A 23,446-nucleotide genomic window follows, 5' to 3' on the forward strand; every position below is an offset into this window, starting at 1 on the left:
ACGGCCTCAAATTTTATATCTATGCAATTCTCAACTATAAATTAAAGATAAATCAAAATTGCTGAATGAATTGTAGGATTGCATTATAGAGCTGCACTAATTAAGACAGGTTGCTATCCCACAAGAAAAGACACAGAGATCAATGCAATAAAAGAACATCCAGAGATAGATCCACACCATAGATGGTCAACTGATTTCCAACAAGGATGTCTAGGTAATTCAACAGACGCAAAATAACCTTGCCAATAAATGGTAATCAAACTGTTGGATACTGATACAGAAATAATTGAAACTTGGCCTTTACCTAACACCATATAAACATTAACTCAATTTGTATCATAGACTAAAACATAAGATCTAAGACTCTACAATTTCTAGAGGAAAACATAGGAGAAAATCTTAGCTGTGATGGGTTAGGCTAACTGTTAATAAAAATCAGTATCCAAAATACGTAAATAACTCATAAACTCAGTCATAAATAGACACTGAATAGAAAACTTGGCAACAGTCACTTTACAAAGAAAATGCCTTCATATGGTCAGCAAAATTATTTTTAGAGCTTCTGAAAGTCACTAGCATTTAATGAGGAGTATTCAAAATTCAAATCTGATGGGTAAATCCTTCAAAAGTATGGAAATGACAAACTAATTAAGACACAGGACAAGCAGCAAATACACTACACCCCTGGGAGGAGTCTGGAATTGTTGCAATAACTTTAGAAAACAGTTTGGCATTATCTGTAAAAGTAGAAGTTGGATACTTCTGGGAACATCCCCTAGAGAAATGTGTGAACATGTGCACTAACAGACATGGAGAAAATGCCCCAGTGTTCCTAACAGCTCCAAAAAGGAAACAACTTTGAGGTCAACCAATAGTACAGCAAAGAGAGAAATGAAGTGCTGTATAGCCATACAAGGATATTCTAAACTTCACTGGTGGATAAACTAAAGCTGCTGCTGCTGCTAAGTAGCTTCAGTCGTGTCCAACTCTGTGCTACCCCACAGGCGGAAGCCCATCAGGCTCCTCCGACCCTGGGATTCTCCAGGCAAGAACACTGGAGTGGGTTGCCATTTCCTTCTCCAATGCATGAAAGTGAAAAGTGAAAGTGAAGTCGCTCAGTCGTGTCCGACTCTTAGTGACCCCATGGACTGCAGCCTACCAGGCTCCTCTGTCCATAGGATTTCCCAGGCAAGAGTACTGGAGGGGGTGCCATTGCCTCCTCGAAACTAAAGCTACATGGTGTCAATTGAAAGATGAGAGACACAAATATTGTTTACAGTTTAATTTCATTTATACAGTAAAAAGCTAGTAACTTAACTATAATTTTTAGAGATATTCCTATACCGATGTTTAAAAACCAAAAGAAAAAGCAAGAAAGTGATTATTAGGAGTCATGATTGTGGTCACTTCAAATGGAGAAGGTATGGGATGCAATTTAATAAGAAAACCTGGGTCTTTTGAAGGGTTTGGAGTGTTTTTTTTTCTTAACTTAATGTTTCTTGACAATAAAGAAATCAATTTGTAATTATCCACTTCATAGAGCAAAGCTGTATGAACTTTCTGAATGTGTTGATCATGTTATCCTAAAATCAAACAAAATTTTATTTTTTGTTTTCATTTTTCTTCTGTTTTTTCAAGACAAAATTGGGGAGGGAATCATGTCAATAATATTAGGCCAGAGCCCTATCCAAGAGTACAAAGTCAACCCCCCTAAAAATAAAATTAATTTTCAGTGTTGAAAGCACAACAACAGTAAACTCTTCTACGCATTTTATTACCTATAAGGTGATAGAACTTAATGGAGTCAACTTCCCTATAAGATGGGAACACTATTAATAATAGACCTACCTTTCATATCATCAATATCATCAAATAAATTTTTGCTTTGCAAAAGAATTAATTTTTTAAATTAATTTAATTTTTATTGAAGAATCCTTGCTTTACAGGATTTGCTGTTTTCGGTCACACCTCAATGTGAATCAGCCATAGGTATACATATATTCCTTAGTCCCCTTAACCATTTTTAAAAGATGTCTTTAAAAGATCATATGTACTTTCAGTTAGAAGAAAATAGATGATGTGATAGTAGAGAATTACATAGAAAGTTGAGACTCTGAACTTCAGCATAGTATGGCTGGAAAACTGTGAATAAATTATCAAAACCTTTGATACATCTTTCAGATCCAATGTCTTCAATCCCATTTGGAGACATCGTCCCCTTGATGACTGTTCTCCCTGCAGTTACTCTGCCCTGCCTCAGCACTCACCATCTCCTCTCACTGGTAGTGTACCCCAGATACTCAAGGCTCACTCTTCTCTTCACTCAAATCTTTGCCCTAAAACTCACTTTGGAAAAGCTTTTCTACACAGTTGTCTCTAACATAGCCCCATGAATCACTATTATTTGCCTTGTATGTGCGTGTGTGTGTGTGTGTGTGTGCGTGCGTGCAAACTCCCTTCAAGAGTTTAGATGGAAAAAGGACTTTAGTCACCATTCTCATGTCCCTAGCACATAAGAGACTGCCTGGCTTGTGTTAATAATTAGGAAACTTTTGTCAGTAAGTTAATTTCTATGAGTACACTGAGTTGAATAGATTCTTGCCTACTGGTTTTCAAATCAGGAAACTGAGACTGAGAGAATTCTTTTCAGGGTCTTCAAAGTAGACAAAGATAGAAACAAGTCTGAAACCAATGAAGGAATTCTCTGATCGATCCAGTCCAAAAGACATACTTCAGGCAAAGCTGAACTCAATGGTGGAAAAGTCTAATCTGATAATCCAATCGGAATGAACAGGAACACTCAGAATACTTGTAGTTGACAGAAGAGATGAAAAACACTATATGCAAAAAACAAAAGAAAGAATGAAATAAATAAATACATAATGGGCTATGAATATGCTTTATTGGAGCAGCAAAGGAACAGACACACTAAGGGCTCAAGGGTAGAGATCACACGCGGATAACAGACAGGCACATGGCAAAGAGGATCAAGCGATGATCCTGCTGCTCTTCCAACAACGTGGTGTCAGCTTCAGGAGCCAAGCCTTTTCTCTGTCGGCTGTCACTCCAGGAGGAAGATTAAGGAAGATAGAATCCGTCACCATGGTCGAAGGGAGGACAATGGAAGAGCCTGGATCTTGGTGCCTTTACTTTCACTTGGGTGGACACTTCTGCTTGCATGGTGGGCATGGTGGCCCAGGAGGGCATTTCTGCTGGCTCACTGGAGGTGGGCATGGATGAGGTGGGCAAGGCTCATGGGACTTCTGTGTGCACACTTTTGGAGGAGGATGGCAGGGCTCCTTGACCTGATGGTGATGCTGCTGATGCTGATGTGGATGATGGTGGTGAGACATCCTTCCTGGGTGTCAAAGAATCTGAAATAGAAACAGACAACATTCTTCATAACTGAGTGTCTGAATGGTAGAACATTTAGCTGCGCCAAAAACCCTCCCATCACTAAGGACTCTTCTGGATTCCTAATACAGTCTTTCAGGTTTTTTATAGCTTCTTTTCCCTTCTTTTTTAGCATCTCTTGCCCTCAGACCTTCAGTCTTTTCTGGTTAGTCTCTCCTTCTACCACTTTCTAAAACAAAATTGCCTACAGAGGCGTTGTACAAATACAATCATACTCTCAAGAAGAATCTGGATAATAAACTTGTAGCCAATCCCCAAACAAATCTCTACTTATTTCTCCCATGAAATCTTGGTTTCTGGCCAAACTGACCTGACTCTGGGCTTCTGAGGAGAAATGCAAAGGCCCAGATTAGGCCCTCAATGGGATTGAATGCTGAGAAGGGTGCTTTTGGAACTAATGTATGCTGTGCTATAGCACTGTATCTCATCTCCCTTACTCTCTCTCAGGTTAAGACTGTGCCTCTGACTCCATTTTCTCCTCACATTTAAGATCACATTCATGACCAAATACCAAAAGTTTACCCCTAAATCCTCATTACCTCCTTTGTCCCATACAGAACACTAATTGCTTCAATTAAAGCCACTTCTTCCCCCAGATTAAACCCTACCACTCAAGTTCCCAAAAGATCTCTAAGAGTTGTGCTCACCAGAGGCTCCAAAGAAGACCTTTGACCGTCACGACAATGACAGCCCTGTGATGGAGACTCCTTTTATAAGGACCAGGCAGCTCCACCCAGGGGGACCATCCCAGGACTGGCATGATGCACTTGTTTCCCACCCAAAATACCACACGCTAGCCATCTCAAAAATAAATTGCCACACTCATGCTGATATCACAGATCTCCCTTGTCCATGGACTTCTTTATCCTTCACTAAGGAAGTGCAGAGTGATTCACTGGAGACCTTGTCACATATTGCCTGTGCCATTGTTATGCACCGGTTAGGAAATATGAGGAATTCTTTGACAATAGTTTTGCTCTGACAACAATAGTTGTTGTTTCCCTTGATGATCGAGACTAGGATTTACTAACCTCACATATCTTAACCCCTACCCACAGTTTTTTTAATCTCGCGTTCCTCACACCATGCCCCAGTGGTCTCTAGGCTTTTCTTGACAATTAAATGACTTGGGGCCACAAAGTCTTATCTTGTTTTTCTAGTTTTCTAGTTTCTAGTGTTGGCCGTCTCATGCCAGGTGTGTTTTCACATGGCTCCATTCATGGACTTCGAGAGGACAACTTGATCTTTCAGTTTTCTAGGCCATAAGGGCACAAGTTGAGATCCTTTGCTGAAGCTCTACTTTTGCAGATTTATACACTGATCTGGTCTCCGCAGCCACATGACCATGAGCAACTTGTAATCTGCTAGAAACTCAAATTCCTTTCTTCTCATTATCTTCAAAATTGACTTACTGTCTCGGCTGTATCCATACATAAAGAAGCTTTTCCACTAATACTCTGCAAATATCCTATGCCACTTTACAATAGTTAATTCAAATTACTCTATCAGGCCATTTTTTTTTCTTTTTTTTGAAATGACATTTAGTGTGTTTTCAGACATTCTTAGTATACTCAGGGAATGAAGCTCCACGAGTCGCCGACCCTGCCATTCAATCCATGGATATTTTTCTCTAAACAAATAAACTAAGCATGACATAGACCCCATATTTATTAGTATAATTATTTGAAACCCAGCAACCCTTCAGCTAATACTAAGCACTAAACCGTCCATGGGGGACCTTGAGTGCCCTGGGTATGCAGACGTCTATAGGCACCGGTACCTATGACATTAAATATTTCCCAACCACCCTGAAGATCAGATAACTAACACTGCTGTAATTAGCGACAAAAGCTATACTGGCCTCAACATTTTGCTATGGAAACAACAAAATGTCTAATATAAGGCACATGACATAATCTGTTACCAAGTCCAAGCTTGCTCTGCTCGCTGCAGTGAATCTGAGATGAGGTGTCTAGCCTAGGAAAATGAAAAAATGAAAGGAAAAATGTCCGTTTTCACCCAGGAATCAAACCCGAGTCTCCTGCATTGCAGGCAGATTCTTTACCGACTGAGCTATGAGGGAACCCGTCTAGACGAGGAAGGGACTTTATTTAGGAACCCGCTGGCTGAGACAATGGCAAGCTAGTGCCTCAAAATAATCATCTTGCTGGGGCCTAGTTGCCAGGGTCTTTTATGGATCAGAAATGGGGTACAGGTAAGGAAACAAAGTAAAAGACTACTCAATCCTTGCAAATGTCCCCTAGTATGGCAAGCCTCAGGCGGGGGAATGTGTTAGATTCACTTCCTTACAGTCCTTCACAGATAGGCAGCTCAGGTTATCTCCCAAAGGCAGCCCATTACGTATGCTTACAATAACAAAGGTGGCAAGATGAGGGTTAAAATTACAGAAGCTGATCCAGCATCAATTCAAAATTAACTCTTCCTGGTTACAAGATTTAAGGATGTGAGCCCCATGTATATGATAAGTGGTTAATTTCCAAAGTATGTAAGAAGCTCCTACGACATAATAGAAAAAAATTTAACAACCTTAATTTTAAATAGGTAAGGGACATGATTAGAGCTTTCTTTAAAGAAGACATATATATATATAAAACCAGTCATCAATTGAGAAAGACATAGTGGCTATAATGTTGGCTTTAAACCAGTAATAGAGGGTTCAACAAGAACAGGAGTTTAAAATTAATACTAATCACCAGGGAGATGCAAATCAAAACCACAATGATATATCACTTCACACCTGAAGAATGATTATCATCAAAAAATCAAAATAACAAATGTTGGTGAGATGATGGAGAAAAAAGAACCCTTGTACCTCGTAGTGGGATGGCAAAATTGTGTAACCATTTTGAAGAATATGAAGGTTACTCAAAAAGTTAAAAATAGAAAAAATAGAAGTATCATAAATTTTTCCCATTCTACATCTAAACTATTTACCCAAAATAACTTAAATCACAGTCTCAAAGACATATTAGCACTCCCAAGTTCACTGGAGCAGTACTCACAAGAGCCAAAATGTGGTAACAACGTAAATGTTCATCAACAGATGCGTGGATAAATAAACTGTAGTATACACATACAAAGGATTATTATTCCATCCTGAAAAGAAGGAAATGCTGTCATAATGGACAGCATGAACTAACCTGGAAGAGATTATGCCAAGAAAAATAGGCCAGAAACAGACGGACAAGTACCACAGGAATCCACTTATGTGAGGAATCGAAAACAGTCAATCTCACGGAGTAAAGAATAGAATAGTAGTTGCCAGGAACTGGCGGAGGATGGGCATGGAGTAAAACAGGGTGTTGCTAATCAATAGGTACCATGAAAGGAAAATCTCTATTGCCAAATCAATAAACAGGAAAAGTCACAGCCATCAGCGATTTCTGGCCTCCACATGTGAATGCGGGCTCCCAAAGCTCAGTCCAGCAGATGCCGCCACCGCCATCGTGATATTGAGGAGCTGGGGGACACAAGGAGCAGCCATCTGCCAAAGCTGCCACTGCTTCAGGGGAACAAGGAAACAGGATTGGGCCCAGAGAGCTGAGGTACAGACGAAAGAAATGAATTCAGTGAGCCCAGAGGCTTGGCTCTTCCCATGCATACAATGCTAAATTCCTTCATTTGATATCTGATCTTTGACGTTCAGACTGCCCGCTCCCTTTGCTGTAAATTTGTATGTAGCCTGACTCCCACTCCCATGTTCCAAGGGGAACAGTTTTCTCAGAGGTACTGAGATGCTGTCTCCTAGGCTTGGAGTCCTAATCTTTCCCACCAAATAAAATAAACGTCTACTGTCAGGTTGTGACAATATTTTTTAGTTGACAGCCTAAAATTTCAGTCCTGAAAGGTGTATCAGTTCTAGAGATCTGCTCACAACATCAAGACTGTGTATAACAACACTGTGTCATACACTTCAAATACTGTTAAGAGGATACACCTCATGTAAAGTGTTCCTAACACAATAAAACTTTTTTTAAAAAGTAAATTGATAGAGCCACTATGGAGAACAATATGGAGATTCATTAAAAAACTAGGAGTAAAACTACCAAATGGCCCAGCATATGCCCTGAGAAAACCATGATTCAGAAAGTCCTGTGTACCCTACTGTTAACTGCAGAGCCATTACAATAGCCAGGACATGGAAGCAACCTAGATGTCATTCAACAGATGAGTGGATAAAGATGCTGGGGCACATATATACAATGAAATATTACTCAGCCAATAAAAAGGAACAAATCTGAGTCAGTTGAATTGAGGTGGACAGGCCTAGAGCCTTTCACTCAGAGTGAGCTAAGTCAGGAAGAGAAAAACAAATATTGTATATTAACACATATGTATGGAATCTACAAAAATAGCACTGATGAACCTCTGTCAAAGGCAGGAATAGAAATGCAGGTGTAGAAAACAAACTTGTGAACACAGTGGGGGAAGGAGAGGGTGGAAGAAATAGAGACAGTAGCATTGAAATACATGCATTGCCGCGTGTAGAATAGATGACTGATGGAAAGTTGTTTTATAGCTCAGGGACTTTAGCCTGGTGCTCCGTGACAGCCTAGAGGCCTGGGATGGGTGGCAGTGGGATGGAAGTGAGGCTCAAGGTGGAGGCGATATATGTGTACTTAGCGCTGATCCACATTGTTGCATGGTAGAAACCAACAGAACATAGTACAGCAATTATCTTCCAATTAAAAATAAATTTAAAACTTATATATGTCAGCTCTAATAGGTAGAAAAACTAATACTTATGAATAACGACTCAAAATAACTAATCAAGAATGTCAAAAATACTCCAAATCTTATAAAGAATAGCACTGTGTAGACTAAGGGCCACCTCGCTAAGACCTCTGCCCTGCTCCTCTCTTTCTTCTAGCTGTTATCGCTGCTAATTAGAAGGAGTGAGTTTGAAGGCACTTTAAGAATCCATATCTTTTTACTAGTAACAGAGGTCTTCCTTCTCCACTGCCTGAGAGAAGATTTCACAGCTTGTGCTCTTTCCTGAAAGAAGACTGTGTAGCATCTGCTATGTTTCTATCTTGACTGGATTGAGGTAGTTCAGAAAAAAGTCAGTGGCGTAAGCTGGGTATTTGAAGAGGTAGGGACTTCTTTAGATTGAGTCCTGTTCCTAATCTCTTTCTCAGTCTCTCAGAGAACCAAAATGAGGACAGCTGTTCCTGCCTAGTCCTCTGAGATTCCGCAATAGAGTCACCAGGATCACTACTAGGAGACAGACATCCTTCAGGAATCCTGGAAGGAACAGGAAAGTCTTGGGATGGATTAGGTGCTTTCACAACATTCTTTTCATGACGGAGTCTTAGGAACTAGGTGGTACCTGCTGGAGTAAGAGAATTATCTAAGGAATATGTGACTTAGAGCAGTTCTACCAACATAATTTTATACTTGCTTTTCTTTCTTCATGAATTGCTAATGGATTCCAAGATATCTGTACCAATAAATTCTATGGGTTGTCACATATGTTTGGTAAGTTGAAGGAGGATTAGGCTTTCTTAAGAAAAATGTGCTTTTGAGGTTGCTGACTTAGAAAGAGGGATAATTAGATCTTGATAACAGAGAAAGTGACTAAAGGACAAATGGTTCTCATTCTTTCCAAATAATGGATATTTTTTCATATAATAGATATTTTCCATTTTACAAATGGAAGCATTTGTAGCAAACTGAATCTCTGAGTCTCTCTGAAAATCATGTAATATCTACATGAGAGTTTGCTAGATTTTACTTAGAAACTAGTAATAGTGGTTATCTAGGAGAGAAGCTGACTGTCTGGGAAATGAGTAGAAGAGAGGCTAAGTAAACCATGAGGCAGAAAAGAAATCATCAACAAATATGCATGTTCAAAGAGTTAAAGAGCAGTGCCTCTAAAATTCCAAAGGAAAATATTTTTTGAACCTACAATGTTACATGTAGCCAAACTATTAGTCAAATATGAATAAAATATTACAAAATCCACAAATATATTTTCTGATGTAGCTTCTTGAGGTTTTGTTCCAACAAAACAAAGGTAAAAACCCAAATTGAGAAAGACTCAAAAAAAAAAAAAAATAGAAAAAAAAAGCTATGATATAATTGAGCGTAATAAGAGAATGAAAGCCCTAGCGTGAGAAGTGTAGGGGAAACCTACAGATCAACAAGATTCTACTGAGACACTTTTTCAAAGGTACCAGAAATTATATTTCCAATTGGAAACTGTGTCTAATATGAAGACAGAAAGAATGACAGGCCAGTTAATTTAAAGATATACAGTAGTCAATTCTGTGGTAATAATTGATTATCAATCTACTCTCTGGAAAGGAAAAAAATGTATGTGTAGACATTGCTATTCACAGCATAACTACTACACATACTACACACATATTACATTGAACTTGAATAAAATTATTTATTTTTTAAATGGAGGGTAATTGCTTTACAATGTTGTGCTGGTTTCATACAGTAACATCAGTCAGCCACAGGTATGCATATGTCTCCTCCCTCTTTGACCTCCCTGCCACCTCCCGCACTGTCAGGAAGCATTTAACAAGAGGCTTCCTGTGTGCTGTTTTGGATCTGTCAGGAACCCTCTGGCCCTTATTGATTCCTGAATAGTCAGGAATTAAGAGGAGAGGCACGCCTTTCCTGGGGCTGAGGAATCCAGGCATTTCTCATTACAGTGATAAGTACCCTCTTCCTTTTTATGAGCCAAATGGTAAAAGGTGATGGTTTGCAACTCTCTCTCTTTGATAGGGATCATCTTATGTTTTGTAAGTCTGGAATTTTAATCTTTGTCTTTGCTGAGAATTACCACCTGGTAACACAGTATATATGCCCATGCCATGTTGATTAAAACACCTTTGTTCCATCAGAGCTTTGGTCCCCGTGTCTTTCTTTCTGTCTTTCTATTCCTTCTTTCTGTCTTTCTCTCTCTCTCTCTTTCTGGCTAATTCCTTGGAGCACGGAGGCCCGCTGAGCTCACTTTCTTGCCCTGGCTTCTAAGACCCCCTTGAGAAGGCACACTGCACCTTCACCCACTCGAGAGGGCACCTGGTTTGGTGCCTACGTGCAGCAGCGCGAGCCCTAAGAACAGGATTCTATTGGCATTCCACGTAAACCAAGGGATGTCAGCCACTTTCTCTCTCTTACTCTCAGAACCACCAGGTTCCGGTCCATTAAAGAACCAACACCGCGCCATCCCATCTCTCTAGGTGGTCACAGAGCCCCAGGTTGAGTTCCTTCTGTTATACAGCAAATTCCCACTTTCTTTCGAGTTTAGGTACGGCAATGTATAGGTTTCCATGTGCCTCTGTCAGTTCATCCCATCCTCTCCTTTCCCCACCGTGACAGGTCTGTTCTCTATGTCTGCATCGCTATTGCTACCTTGCAAATAGGTTCATCAATGTCATTTGTTTAGATTCCATATATATGCATTAATATATGATATTTGTTCTTTTTCAGACTTCACTCTGTATAACAGGCCCTAGGTTCATCCACCTCACAGCATTGACTTAAATTTGTGCCTTTACTATTCAGTAATATTTCATTGCATATACATACCTCAACTTCTTTATCCATTCATCTAGGTTTCTTCCATGGCCTGACTATTGCCAATATTGCTGCGATGAATATCGGGAAACATGTGTCCTTTTCAGTTATGGTTTCCTCAGTGTATATGCCCAGTAGTGGGATTGCTGGGTCATTTGATAGTTTTATTCCCTAATTTCTTAAGGAACCTCGATACTCTTCTCCATAATGACTGTATCAGTTTAAACTCCCACCCATAGTGAAAGAAGATTCCCTTTTCCCTTTTGTCTTCGAAGGCTGAGCTCTAAAGAATTGATGCTTTTGAACTGTGGTGTTGGAGAAGACTCTTGAGAGTCCCTTGGACTGCAAGGAGATCCAACCAGTCAATCCCAAAGGAAATCACCCCTGAATATTCACTGGAAGATGCTGGAGCTGAAACGCTGATACTTTGGCCACCTGATTCAAAGAGCCAACTCAATGGAAAAGACCCTGATGCTAGGAAAGATGGAAGGCAGGAGGAGAAGGGGGCAACAGAAGATGAGACGGTTGGATAGCAATGCCAATTCAATGGACATGAGTTTTTGCAAACTCCAGAAAATAGTGAAGGACTGAGAAGCCTGGCCTGCTGCAGTCCACTGAGTTGCAAAGTGTCAGACATTGCTTAATGACTGAACCACATCAACAGTGTCAAAGAGTGTTCTTCCTATGTTTTCCTCTAAGAGTTTTAGGGACTATGGTCTTACATTTAGATCTTTAAACCATTTTGAATTTATCTTTGTGTATGGTGTTACTAAGAAGCCGCTGCTCTTCTCCTGTGCCATTCTGGGCTTTGCCCTCCCAGGGACCATGGGGCTCTTTTGCCTGGTGGCAGCCTTTCTCCCCTCTTCGCCATGTGAGGGAGCCATTTCCACCTCCCATGGTTCTTTTCCCGTGTCTCGTCTGCGCTGTATGTCCCTTTTCCTGTATCTCCCCAGGCAGCAGGGGAAAGTGTTGGCTCAGAGCTTGACAGAAGGAAGACAAATAAATACTGTATTAATAAGAAAAAAAGAAAAAGATAAAATCTGTGCACGAAACTCCTGCATAAGAAATATGGTGAGAGTTCCACTAACCACTGAACAATTCTTGAACGCTAGCTGGGTATTCACAATTCAACTTATTTCTGATACTCTTTATCTGGAGACAGTATCAGATTCCATAGGTTAACTGTTCAGTCCTCTATGACAGACCCCTGTCACCACTTAAGACACCAGTCAAAAGTCCAGTTTGTCACCTGAGCTTCTGACCAACTAGTTACAGATGGGAGGTTTCAGTGACCTCCTCCTTAGGTTAGATTACTTTGCCAGAGTAGCTCACAGAACCAAAGAAAATTCTTTACATGCACTCACTGCTCTATTGTAAAATGATACGGTACAGGATACAGATGAGTACCAAACAGACAAAACACACAGAGCAAGGTATGTGGCCAGGGCTGTGGTGCTTCCATGCACTCTCCAGGTGTGCCACTCTCCCTGCACCTCTAATTTTCAACAACCCAGAAGACCTTCAAACCCCAAATTACTGAGATTTTTATGAAGGCCTCATTTTCAGCCCACCTCTCTCCTCATCAACATTAGAGGCAGGGGCTAAAAATCCCAAACTTCTAATCCAATGCTGTAAAGAGCAATATTGCTTAAGAACCTGAAATACTAGATCCATGAATCAAGGAAAATTGGATGCAGTCAAGCAGGAGATGATAAGGTTGAACATCAACATCATAAGAATCATTGACCTAAAGTGGACAGAAATGGGTGAATTTCATTCAGATGACCATTATATATACCACTGTGGGCAAGAGTCCTTTAGAAGAAATGGAGCAGCCCTCAAGAGTCCAAAATTCGGTACTCGGACACAACCTCAAAAACAGCAGAATGATCTCAGTTCATTTCCAAGGAAGACCATTCAACATCACTGTAATTCAAGTCTACACCCCAACCACTGATGTGCACGAAGTTGAAGTTGACTGGTTCTGTGAACACCTACAACACCCAGAACTAGCACCAGAGAAAGATGTCCTTTTTATCATAGTGTATTGGAATGCAAAAGTAGGAAATCAGGAGATACCTGGAATAACAGGCAAGTTTGACCTTGGAGTACAAAATGAAGCAGGGCAAAGGAAAGAGAGTTTCATCAAGGGAACAGGCTGGTCATAGCAGACACATTTTTCCAACAACCCAAGATATAGCTCCACACATAGATGTCACAAAAGGTCAATGTTGAAACAAGATTGATTACGTTCTTTGCACTTCAAGATGGAGAAGTTCTATACGGTCAGCAAAAACAAGACACAGAGCTGACTGTGGCTGAGATCATGAGTTCCTTATTGCAAAATTCAGATTTAAAGTGAAGAATGTGGGGAAAACCTTAGGCCATTTAAGTTTGACCTAAATCGGATCCCTTATGCTTATATACTGGAGAGGATGAATAGATTCAAGGGATGAGATATGATAGACAGAGTGCCTGAGTAACTATGGATGGAAGTTTGTAACATTATGTAGGAGGTAGTGACCAAAACCATTCCAAAGAAAAAGAAATGCAAGAAGGCAAAGTGGTTGTCTGAGGAGGTTTTAGAAATAGGTGAGGAAATATGAGAAGAGTAAGGCAAGGGGGAAAGGGAAAGCTATACCCAGCTGAAGGCAGAATTCTAGAGAACAGGAAGGGGAGATAAGAAAGCCCTTTAAGTGAGGTGTGCAAAGTAATAGAGAAAAACAATAGAATGGGAAAGAATAGAGATGTCTTACAGATAATTGGAGATATCCAGCAGACCATTCATGCAAGGATGGGCAGGAAAAAGGGCAGACAAAATAAGGCCCTAACAGAAGCAGAAGAGATTAGGAAAAAGTGACAAGAATATACATAAAAGCTATACAAAAGAAGTCTTAATGATACAAATAACCACGATGGTGTGATCACTCACTTAGTGTTGGACATTCTGGAGTATGAAGTCAAGTGAGCCCTAGGAAGCATTATTACAAACGAAGATAGTGATGGTGACTGAATTTCAGCTGAGCTATTTAAATCCTAAAAGATAATGCTGTTAAAACACTGCACTAATATTTCAGTAGGGCTTCCCTGGTGGCTCAGAGGTTAAAGCGTCTGCATGCAATGCTGATGACCTGGGTTCGATTCCTGGGTCGGGAAGATCCCCTGGAGAAGGAAATGGCAACCCACTCCAGTATTCTTGCATGGAGAATCCCATGGACGGAGGAGCCTTATGGGCTACAGTCCACGGGGTCGCAAAGTGTCAGACACGACTAAGCGACTTCACTTTCAATATGTCAGTAAATTTGGAAACATCAGCAGTGGCCACAGCACTGGGAAAGGTCATTATTCATTCCAATCACAAAGAAGGGTAAGGCCAAATCACATTCATATTACCTTACATTACTCTCATTTCACATGCTAGCAGGTTAGGTTTAAAATCCTTCAACCTAGGCTTCATCAATATGTGAACCCGGAACTTCCAGATGTATAATCTGTGTTTTAAAAAGGCAGAAGAACCAGAGATCAAATTGTCAACCATCACTGGATTGTGGAGAAATCAAGGGAATGCCAGAAAAATATGTACTTCTGCTTCATTCACTATGCTAAAACCTTTGATCGTGCGGATCACAACAAACTGTAGAAAATTCTTAATGAGGTGGGAGTACCAGACCACCTTACCTGTCTCCTGAGAAACTGCATGCAGGTCAAGAGCAACAGTTAGAACTGGACATGAAGCAGCTGACTGGTCCAAAATTGGGAAACGAGTACGACGAAGGAGTATTATTGTTATCCTACATATTTAATTTATATGCAGAGTACATCATGGGAAACCGCAGGTTGGAAGAATAACAAGCTGGATTGAATGTGTGTGTGTGTGTGTGTGTGTGTGTGTGTGTGTGTGGGTATGTGTGTGAAATTCACTCAAGAATTTACACAGACAAGAACTTTGGTCACCATACTCATGTTAACAGTTAACAGCATGTAAGACACTGCAGGGCATGTGTTAATAATCAGGAAACATTTGTGAATAAATTAATTTTTATGAGTACACTGAGTTGAATACATTCTTTTCTACTTTTTTACAAATAGGGAAACTGAGGCTAAGAGAATTCAATTGTTTTCAGGAAGGTACAATGTAGAAAGAGGTTCGACCTGGGTTTGATCTCTGGGTTGGGAAGATTTCCTGGAAAAGGAACAAATGAATTTTATTTTATTCATATTTGATGAATAGTTTCAGTCAGTTCAGTCACTCAGTCATGTCTGACTCTGCGACCCCAAGAATCGCAGCACACCAGGCCTCCCTGTCCATCACAAACTCCCGGAGGTTACTCAGACACATGTCCATCGAGTCGGTGATGCCATCCAGCCATCTCATCCTCTGTCATCCCCTTCTCCTCCTGCCCCCCAATCACTGCCTGCATCAGAGTCTTTTCCAATTAGTCAACTCTTCGCATGAGGTGGCGAAAGTACTGGAGTTTCAGCTTCAGCATCAGTCCTTCCAATGAACACCCAGGACTGATCTCCTTTAGGATGGACTGGATGGATCTCCTTGCAGTCCAAGGGACTCTCAAGAGTCTTCTCCAACACCACAGTTCAAAAGCATCCATTTTTCGGCACTCAGCTTTCTTCACAGTCCAACTCTCACATCCATACATGACCAGTGGAAAAACCATAGCCTTGACTAGACGGACCTTTGTTGGCAAAGTAATGTCTCTGCTTTTCAATATGCCATCTAGGTTGGTCATAACTTTCCTTCCAAGGAGTAAGCGTCTTTTAATTTCATGGCTGCAATCACCATCTGCCGTGATTTTGGAGCCCAGAAAAATAAAGTCTGACACTGTTTCCACTGTTCCTCCATCAATTTCCCATGAAATGATGGGACCAGATGCCATGATCTTAGTTTTCTGAATGTTGAGTTTTAAGCCAACTTTTTCACTCTCCTCTTTCACTTTCATCAAGAGGCTTTTTAGTTCCTCTTCACTTTCTGCCATAAGGTTGGTGTCATCTGCATATCTGAGGTTATTGATATTTCTCCCTGCAATCTTGATTGCAGCTTGTGTTTCATCCAGTCCAGCATTTCTCATGATGTACTCTGCATATAAGTTAAATAAGCAGGGTGACAATATACAGCCTTGATGTGCTCCTTTTCCTATTTGGAGCTAGTCTATTGTTCCATGTCCTGTTCTAATCATTTCTTCCTGAACTGCATATAGATGTCTCAAGAGACAGGTCAGATGGCTAGTTTGGCTCCATGTAAAACCGTAGGTTCAAGAAATATTTTCCCTTGGCATCGCTCCTTCCTCTACGAGCATGTATATTTGCTGCTGATTTCTTCTCTGTCTCACGTCTCATTTAGTCTCTCTTCCACTCATCCCCCAGACAGTCAACTTCTCTCCTAGATAACCACTATTACTAGGTTCTAAGTAAAATCTAGAAAGCCTTCATGGAGCTATTATATGTAGCTATTCAGAGATTTAATTTACTACAGATGCTTTCATTATCCATTATTTGAAAAAAGTGAGTATCACCTGTCTTTTAGTCATTTTCTCTGTGTATCAGGAATTAATTATCTCTCTTTCCATGTCAGTAACCTCATTAAGCACTTCTTTTTTTTTTAAAGAAAGCCTGATCCTCCTTCCTTTATAAACATAAGTGACAACCCATAAAATTTATTGGTAAAAAATACCTTTGGAATTCGTTTGTAATTCATGAGGCAAGAAGAGGAAGTTTAAAATTATGTTGGTAGAACTGTTCTAAGTCACATGTTCCTTAGATAATTCTCTTGCTCCAGCAGGCCCCACCTAGTTCCTAACACTTCAACATGAAAAAAAATGTTGTGAAAAAACCTGACCCATCCCAAGACATCCCTGTTCCTTCTGGGATCCCTGAAGGATGTCTGTTTCCTAACAGTGATCTTGGTTACTCCACTGTGGAATCTCAGAAGAACAGCTGTCCTCATTTTGGTTCTCTGAGATACTGAGAAAAGGATCAGGACCAGGGCTCAATCTAAAAAAGTTCCTACCTCTTCAAATGCCCAGGTTATGTCACTGATCTTTTTTTTTTTTTTTTTTTCCTATACCACACCAAGCCAATCAAGGAACATTGCAGACACCACACAGCCTTCTTTCAGGAGAGACCACAAAGCATGAAATATTCCCTCAGGCAGTGGGAGGACCTTTCTTACTAGTAAGAAAGTGTGGATTCTGAAATTGCCTTCAGACTGAAGCCTTAGAATTAGCAGTGATGTCAGCTTTAAGACACAGAGGGGCAGGGCAAGGGTCTTAGGGAGGGGGCCCTCACTCTAAACAATCCTACTTTAATCACATTTTGGGGCATGTTTCACATTATTTAGTTATTGTGAGTAGTTATTCATAATTTGTATTAGTTTTGCTGCCTTTTAGAGCTCTCAATTCTTCTTTTGAAATTTATTTTTAATTAAAGGATAACTGCTCCACAATGTTGTGGTGCTTTCTGCCATACGATATGTGGATCAGCTTTAAGTACACATGTATCCCCTCCACCTTGAGCCTCACTTTCACCCCATTGCCCCCCATCCCATCCCTCTAGATCATCACGGAGCACAAGGCTGAGCTCCCTATGCTATTCAGCAACTTTCCATTAGCCATCTATTTTACACATGGCGATGCATATATTTCAATGCTACTCTCTCAATCCATCCCCCCCCTCTCTTTCTCTTTCTGTATTCAGAAGTCTTGTACTCTACATCTGCATTTCTATTCCTGCTCTGCAAACAGGTTCATTAGCACCATTTTTCTAGATTTCATATATATGTGTTAAAATGCGATATTTGTTTTTCTCTTTCTGACTGATTCACACTGTGTAACAGGCTTTAGATTTGTCCACCTCAGTTAAACTGCACTCCGATCTGTTCCTTTCTATAGCTGAGTAACATTCCGTTGTATATATGTATAACAACTTCTTTACCCATTCATTTGTTGATGGACATCTAAGTTTCTTCCATGTCCTGGCTGTTGGAAACAGTGCTGCAATGAATACTGGAGTACATATGCCTTTTTGAATTACAATTTTCTCAGGGCATATGCCCAGAGAAGTGTCCCCAGGGATTGCTGGGCCATACGGTAATTTTATTGCTATTTTTTTAAGGATCTCCATACTGTTCTCCATAGCGTCTCTAACACTGGGGTACATTTGTCTTTTGAACCACAATTTACTCAGGACATATGCCCATGTGACCTTTTACTTCCATGAGTTTGACTGTTTTCAATACCTCATATAAGGGGATTCATGCAGTGTTTGTCCTCCTGTGTCTGGCTTACTTCTCTTCGCGGAATGTCTTGCAGGTTGATCCATGTTGTCTCATATGACAGGATTTCCTTCTTTTTAAGGAGGGATAATAATCCATTGTATGTGTAGACTACAGTTTATTTATCCATTCATCTGTTGATGGACATTTAGGTTGTTAACACATCTTGGTTACTGTGGGTACTGCTGCAGTGAACTTGAAAGTGCTCATATGTCTTTGAGACCCTGATTTGAATTATCTTGGATAAATACACAAATATTGGATGGGTAATACATATGGTAGTTTTGTTTTCTTTTTTTTAATGTTTGTTCATATTGTTCACAACAATTAAATGTGCATTAATTATTTTAAACACCATCCTTGTAGAGAAGGGGGACAAAAAGTAGCAAATGTAGACAAATATGGGAAACCTATTCAAAATGTGTCCATTTCCCCAGTACCCCTTAATGGTTGAACCATTTACCATCCCACTAACAGGTAAAAATATCCTTATTTGCTTCACAACCTCACCAACTTTTGCTAGGACTTCTTGTTTTTCTGATTACAGTCATTTTACCAGGTGTGAAGTGATATGTCACTGTGTGTTTCATTTACATATCCCTGATGGTCAGAAGTGATATTAAACTCCTTTTTAATATGTCTTCTGTAAACAGAACTCTCTTCAAGTCCCTTGCATATTTGAAATAAAGGCTGCTAAATTTTTTCCTATTATGTCATAGAAGTTTCTTATATATTTTGGAAATTAACCCCTTATCAGATATATGGGGGCTGATATTTCCATAGGACCGATCATGTAATGTGCCTTCTATTAGGCATTCTGTTATTTTTATAGCAAAATTTTGAGACAGGTATAGTTTTTATCTCTAATTACAACTGTGTAAATAAACTGATCTTCATGGAGGTTGGGAAATATTTAATGTCACACAGTACTGGTGTGCATGGATGTCTGCATAGCTAAGGCACTCAAGTTTTCCCTGGAAAGCATAGTGCAAATTATTAGCTGAAGTGTTAATACCTTATTATTATTATGCTTACTTTATTATTATTATATCAAGTAAATGTATTATTTATTGACTCTATTATTATTATACTTTGGTTCAACAAATTATACTAATAAATTACCAGTGGATTCTATGTCACCCATCATTTATTTATTTAGGGAAAACTACCCAATGATTGAATGGTGGAATGAATGATTCATGGAGCTTCATTCCCTGGGAGTACTAAGAAAGTCTGAAAACACACCAAATGTCATTTCATAAAAGGGCCTGATAGAGTTGACTGAATTAACAGCTGTAGTGTAAATTAGCACCTGATATTTGAGCGGTACTCGTGGAAAAGCTTCTAAATGGGTAAGTCCAGATATTGAGACAATACTGAAGATAATGAGATGTGAGGAATTTGCATTCCTAATAGACCGAGAAGCAGCAGACCAAGCAACAGTAATAACCGGACGAGGAAAAATGAACTGGTTCAAAGTAGGGAAAAGAGTAAGTAAAGGCAGTATATTGTTACCCTGCTCATTTAACTTATATACAGAGTACATCATGCAAACTGCTGAGCTGGATGAAGCACAAGCTGCAATCAGGATTTCCAGGAGAAATATCAATAACCTCACATATGCAGATGACACCACCCTTGGGGCAGAAAGAAAAAATGAACTAAAGATCCTCTTGATGAAAGTGAAAAAGGAGAGTGAAAAAGTTGGCTTAAAACTACACATTCAAAAAACTAAGATCACAGTGTTTGATCCCATCACTTCATGGGAAATAGATGGGGAGAAAAATGAAAACCATGATGGCCTTTATATTCTTGGGCTCCAAAATCACTGAGGACTGAGACTGCAGTCATGAAATTAAAAGACGCTTGCTCATGGGAAGAAAACTATACCAAACCTAGACAGTGTATCAAAAAGCAGAGACATCACTTTGCTGACAAAGGTCACCATACTCAAAGCTATGATTTTTCCCAGTAGTCATGTATGGATGTCAGAGTTGGACCATAAAGAAGGCTGAGCACTGAAGAACTGATGCTTTTGAACTGTGGTGCTGGAGAAGACACATGAGAGCCCCTTGGACAGCAAGGAGATCAAACCAGTCAATCCTAAAGGAAATCGACTCTGAATATTCCTTGGAAGGACTGATATTGAAGCTGAAGCTCCAATATTTTGGCCTCCTGATGTGAGGAGCCAACTCATTGGAAAAGACTTTGATGTTGGGAAAGATTGAAGGCAGGAGGAGAAGGGGATGACAGAGGATGAGATGGTTGGATGGCATCACTGAATCAATGGACATGAGCAAACTCTGGGAGGTAGTGAAGGACAAGGAAGTCTGGCGTGCTGCAGTCCATGGGGTTGCAAAGACTCAGACACGAATGAGCAACAGAACAGCAGCAAACAACACTAGACCACAAATGACTCATGGTCGTGGGGTGGCAAAAGTAGAGTTTCATGAAGGGGCCCCAGTCTATGAGCTTATAGTTGAGAAACCTGAGGGATCATGTTGTCCTGTTCAAGTTCATTATGGAGCCATGTGAAAATACAACTGAAATGAGACTGTTAGTACTGGAAAATCATGATAGACTTTGTGACCATGTTTAAGTCATTCAATTGTCAAGAAAAGCCCAGAAATCAGTAGAATGTGGTATAAGGGGAATTTAGAAAAACTGTGGGTAGGGGTTAAGATATGTACGGTTAGTAAACCCTAGTTATTACCACTGAGGGAGACAAAGCTGGGTGCTGAAGGTGAAATGGAATGGGGTAGTAAGCTTTCCATACCATATGCTTTGGGAGCTGGGGAATGTGGGGAGCACAATCCTAACCATGGAGGAGCAGTACCATTGTCAAAGAGTTCCTCATATTTCCTAACTGGTGCATGACATTGGCACTGGGGCTTTGAGACAATGTATTGAGTGACTCACTCTGCACTCCCTCAGTGAAGGGTGAGGAAGTCCATGGGCAATGGAGTTTTGTGATATCAGCATGAGTGTGGCACTGTATTTTTGAGATTGCAAGCACGTGGTATTTGGGGTGGGAAACAAGTGCATCGTGACAGATCTGGGATGTTCCCTCTGGGTGGAGCTGCCTGGTCCTTATAAAAGGAGTCTCTATCACCTTGCTGCTATCTTCGTGATACTCAGTCATAGGTCTTCTTTGAAGCCTCTGGTGAGTACAATTTTAGAGGTTTTTAGCACTTGTGTGGTAGGGTATAACCTTAGGGTAGAAGTGGCTGCATTTTAACAAATTAGTGCTCTCTATGGGAATAAGAAGGTAAAGAGAATTTAGGGTAGTTTTCAGTACTTGTTCTTGAAGTCTTCAATGTGCTCTTAAATGTGACGAGAGGAATGAAATCAATGGCACAATCTTAACCTAGGGAGAGTAAGGGAGATGAGATGTCGTTTCAGTGCAGACTACATTAATTGCAAATGAAGCCTTCTCAGCCTTCATTCCCACTGAGGCTGAGTTTGGGCCTTTGCATTTCTCCTCGGAAGACAACAGTCAAGTCAGTTAGACCAGCAACCAAGATCTCATGGGAGAAGTTAGCAGAGATGTGTTTTGAGATGGGCTACAAGTTTCACATCCTGATTATTCTTCTTCAGAGTATGTTTGTATTCACACAGCACTTGTGTAAGTAATTTTTTTCTTTAGAGAGTCGTAGAGTAGGACTCCCTGTTAATAGAAGAAGAGGATTTTGTTGTGAACAATGCTGTCTGTTTGTATTTCAGATTCCTTGCGACCCAGGAGGGATGTCTTACCATCAGCACCCACATCCACATCAGCATGAGCATCAGCATCACCATCAGCATCAGGTCAAGGAGCCCTGCCATCCTCCTCCAAAAGTGTGCACACAGAAGTCCCATGAGCCTTGCCCACCTCATCCATGCCCACCTCCAGTGAGCCAGCAGAAATGCCCTCCTGGGCCACCATGCCCACCATGCCCACCATGCCCACCATGTCCACCATGCGAGCAGAAGTGTCCACCCAAGTGGAAGTAACAGCACCAGATTTCATCTGGACCAAGAAACAACAAGATCCAGGCTCTTCCATTGCTCTCCCTTCGGCCATGGTGATGGACTGCATCTTCCTTAACCTCCCTCCGGGACCAACGGCTGACAGAGTAAAGGGTGGATTCCTGAAGCTGACACCACCTTGTTGGATAAAGAGCCACAGAATCATCTCCTGATGGCTCTTTGCCATGTGCCTATCTATAATCTGGGTTGTGATCTCTACCTTGTACCTTGTGAGCACTTAGTGTGTCTATTCTTTTGCTTCTCCAATAAAGCCTGTGTCATAGTGGAGCCCACATTTCTTCTTCTGTTTTTCTTTTTTTTTGCACTTTGTGTTTTTAATGTCTCCTGTCAACTACAGGTATTCTTCTGTGTGTTCCTTTTACTCCCATTGGATTTTCAGAGTTAGACTTTTCCATCATCGAGTTCAGCTTTGCCTGAAATATGTCTTTTGGATCAGATCCATCAAGGAATTCTTTCATTGGTTTCAAACAAGTCTATCTCTCTACCTTGTAGGACCCTTAATAGAACTGAATTCTGTCAGCCTCAGTTTCTTCACCTGAGAAATTTAGGAAAGAATGTATTCAACTCAGTGTACTCATAGAAATTAATATATACACAAATATTTCCTAATTATTGATACATGCCAGGCCATCTCTTATATGCTAGGGACATGATCATGATGACCAACGTCCTTCTCCATCTGAATTCTTGGGCATTTTACACATACACACCCAAATGCAGAAGACAAATAATAGTCTTGCATGTGTATGTGTGAGAGAAAATTTGGAGAAAAGTTCTTCCAAAGTGGCTTTTTGGGCAATGACCTGAGCAAAGAAATGAGTGAGCTTTGGGTGTGTATCTGGGATACACTGTACAATGAGAGGAGTTGGCGAGTGCTAAGGCAGAGCAAATTAACCACAGAAAGGGCAGTGATCAAGGAGACACTGCCTTCAAATGGGGTCAGAGAGGTTGGAATGCAAAGATTTAGTAATGATTGTCATTATTTATTCATAGTTTGACAGCCATACTCTGCTGATGGCCTAACGGCCTCAAATTTTATATCTATGCAATTCTCAACTATAAATTAAAGATAAATCAAAATTGCTGAATGAATTGTAGGATTGCATTATAGAGCTGCACTAATTAAGACAGGTTGCTATCCCACAAGAAAAGACACAGAGATCA

At 40.4% G+C, this 23,446-nt stretch overlaps 1 long non-coding RNA gene across 1 annotated transcript; it reads right to left on the bottom strand.

Moving 5' to 3' along the window:
* Nucleotides 1-2,883: 2,883 nt before the first annotated feature.
* On the bottom strand, nt 2,884-4,387 carry LOC122677248. The gene is made up of 2 exons (XR_006335740.1): nt 4,062-4,387; nt 2,884-3,374 (listed from the first exon to the last, which is right to left on the bottom strand). It is a non-coding gene; the product is annotated as an uncharacterized LOC122677248 (long non-coding RNA).
* Between the last annotated feature and the right edge of the window lie 19,059 nt (nt 4,388-23,446).

This window comes from Cervus elaphus, chromosome 20 (assembly GCF_910594005.1).
Source record: "Cervus elaphus chromosome 20, mCerEla1.1, whole genome shotgun sequence".
NCBI lineage: Eukaryota > Metazoa > Chordata > Mammalia > Artiodactyla > Cervidae > Cervus > Cervus elaphus.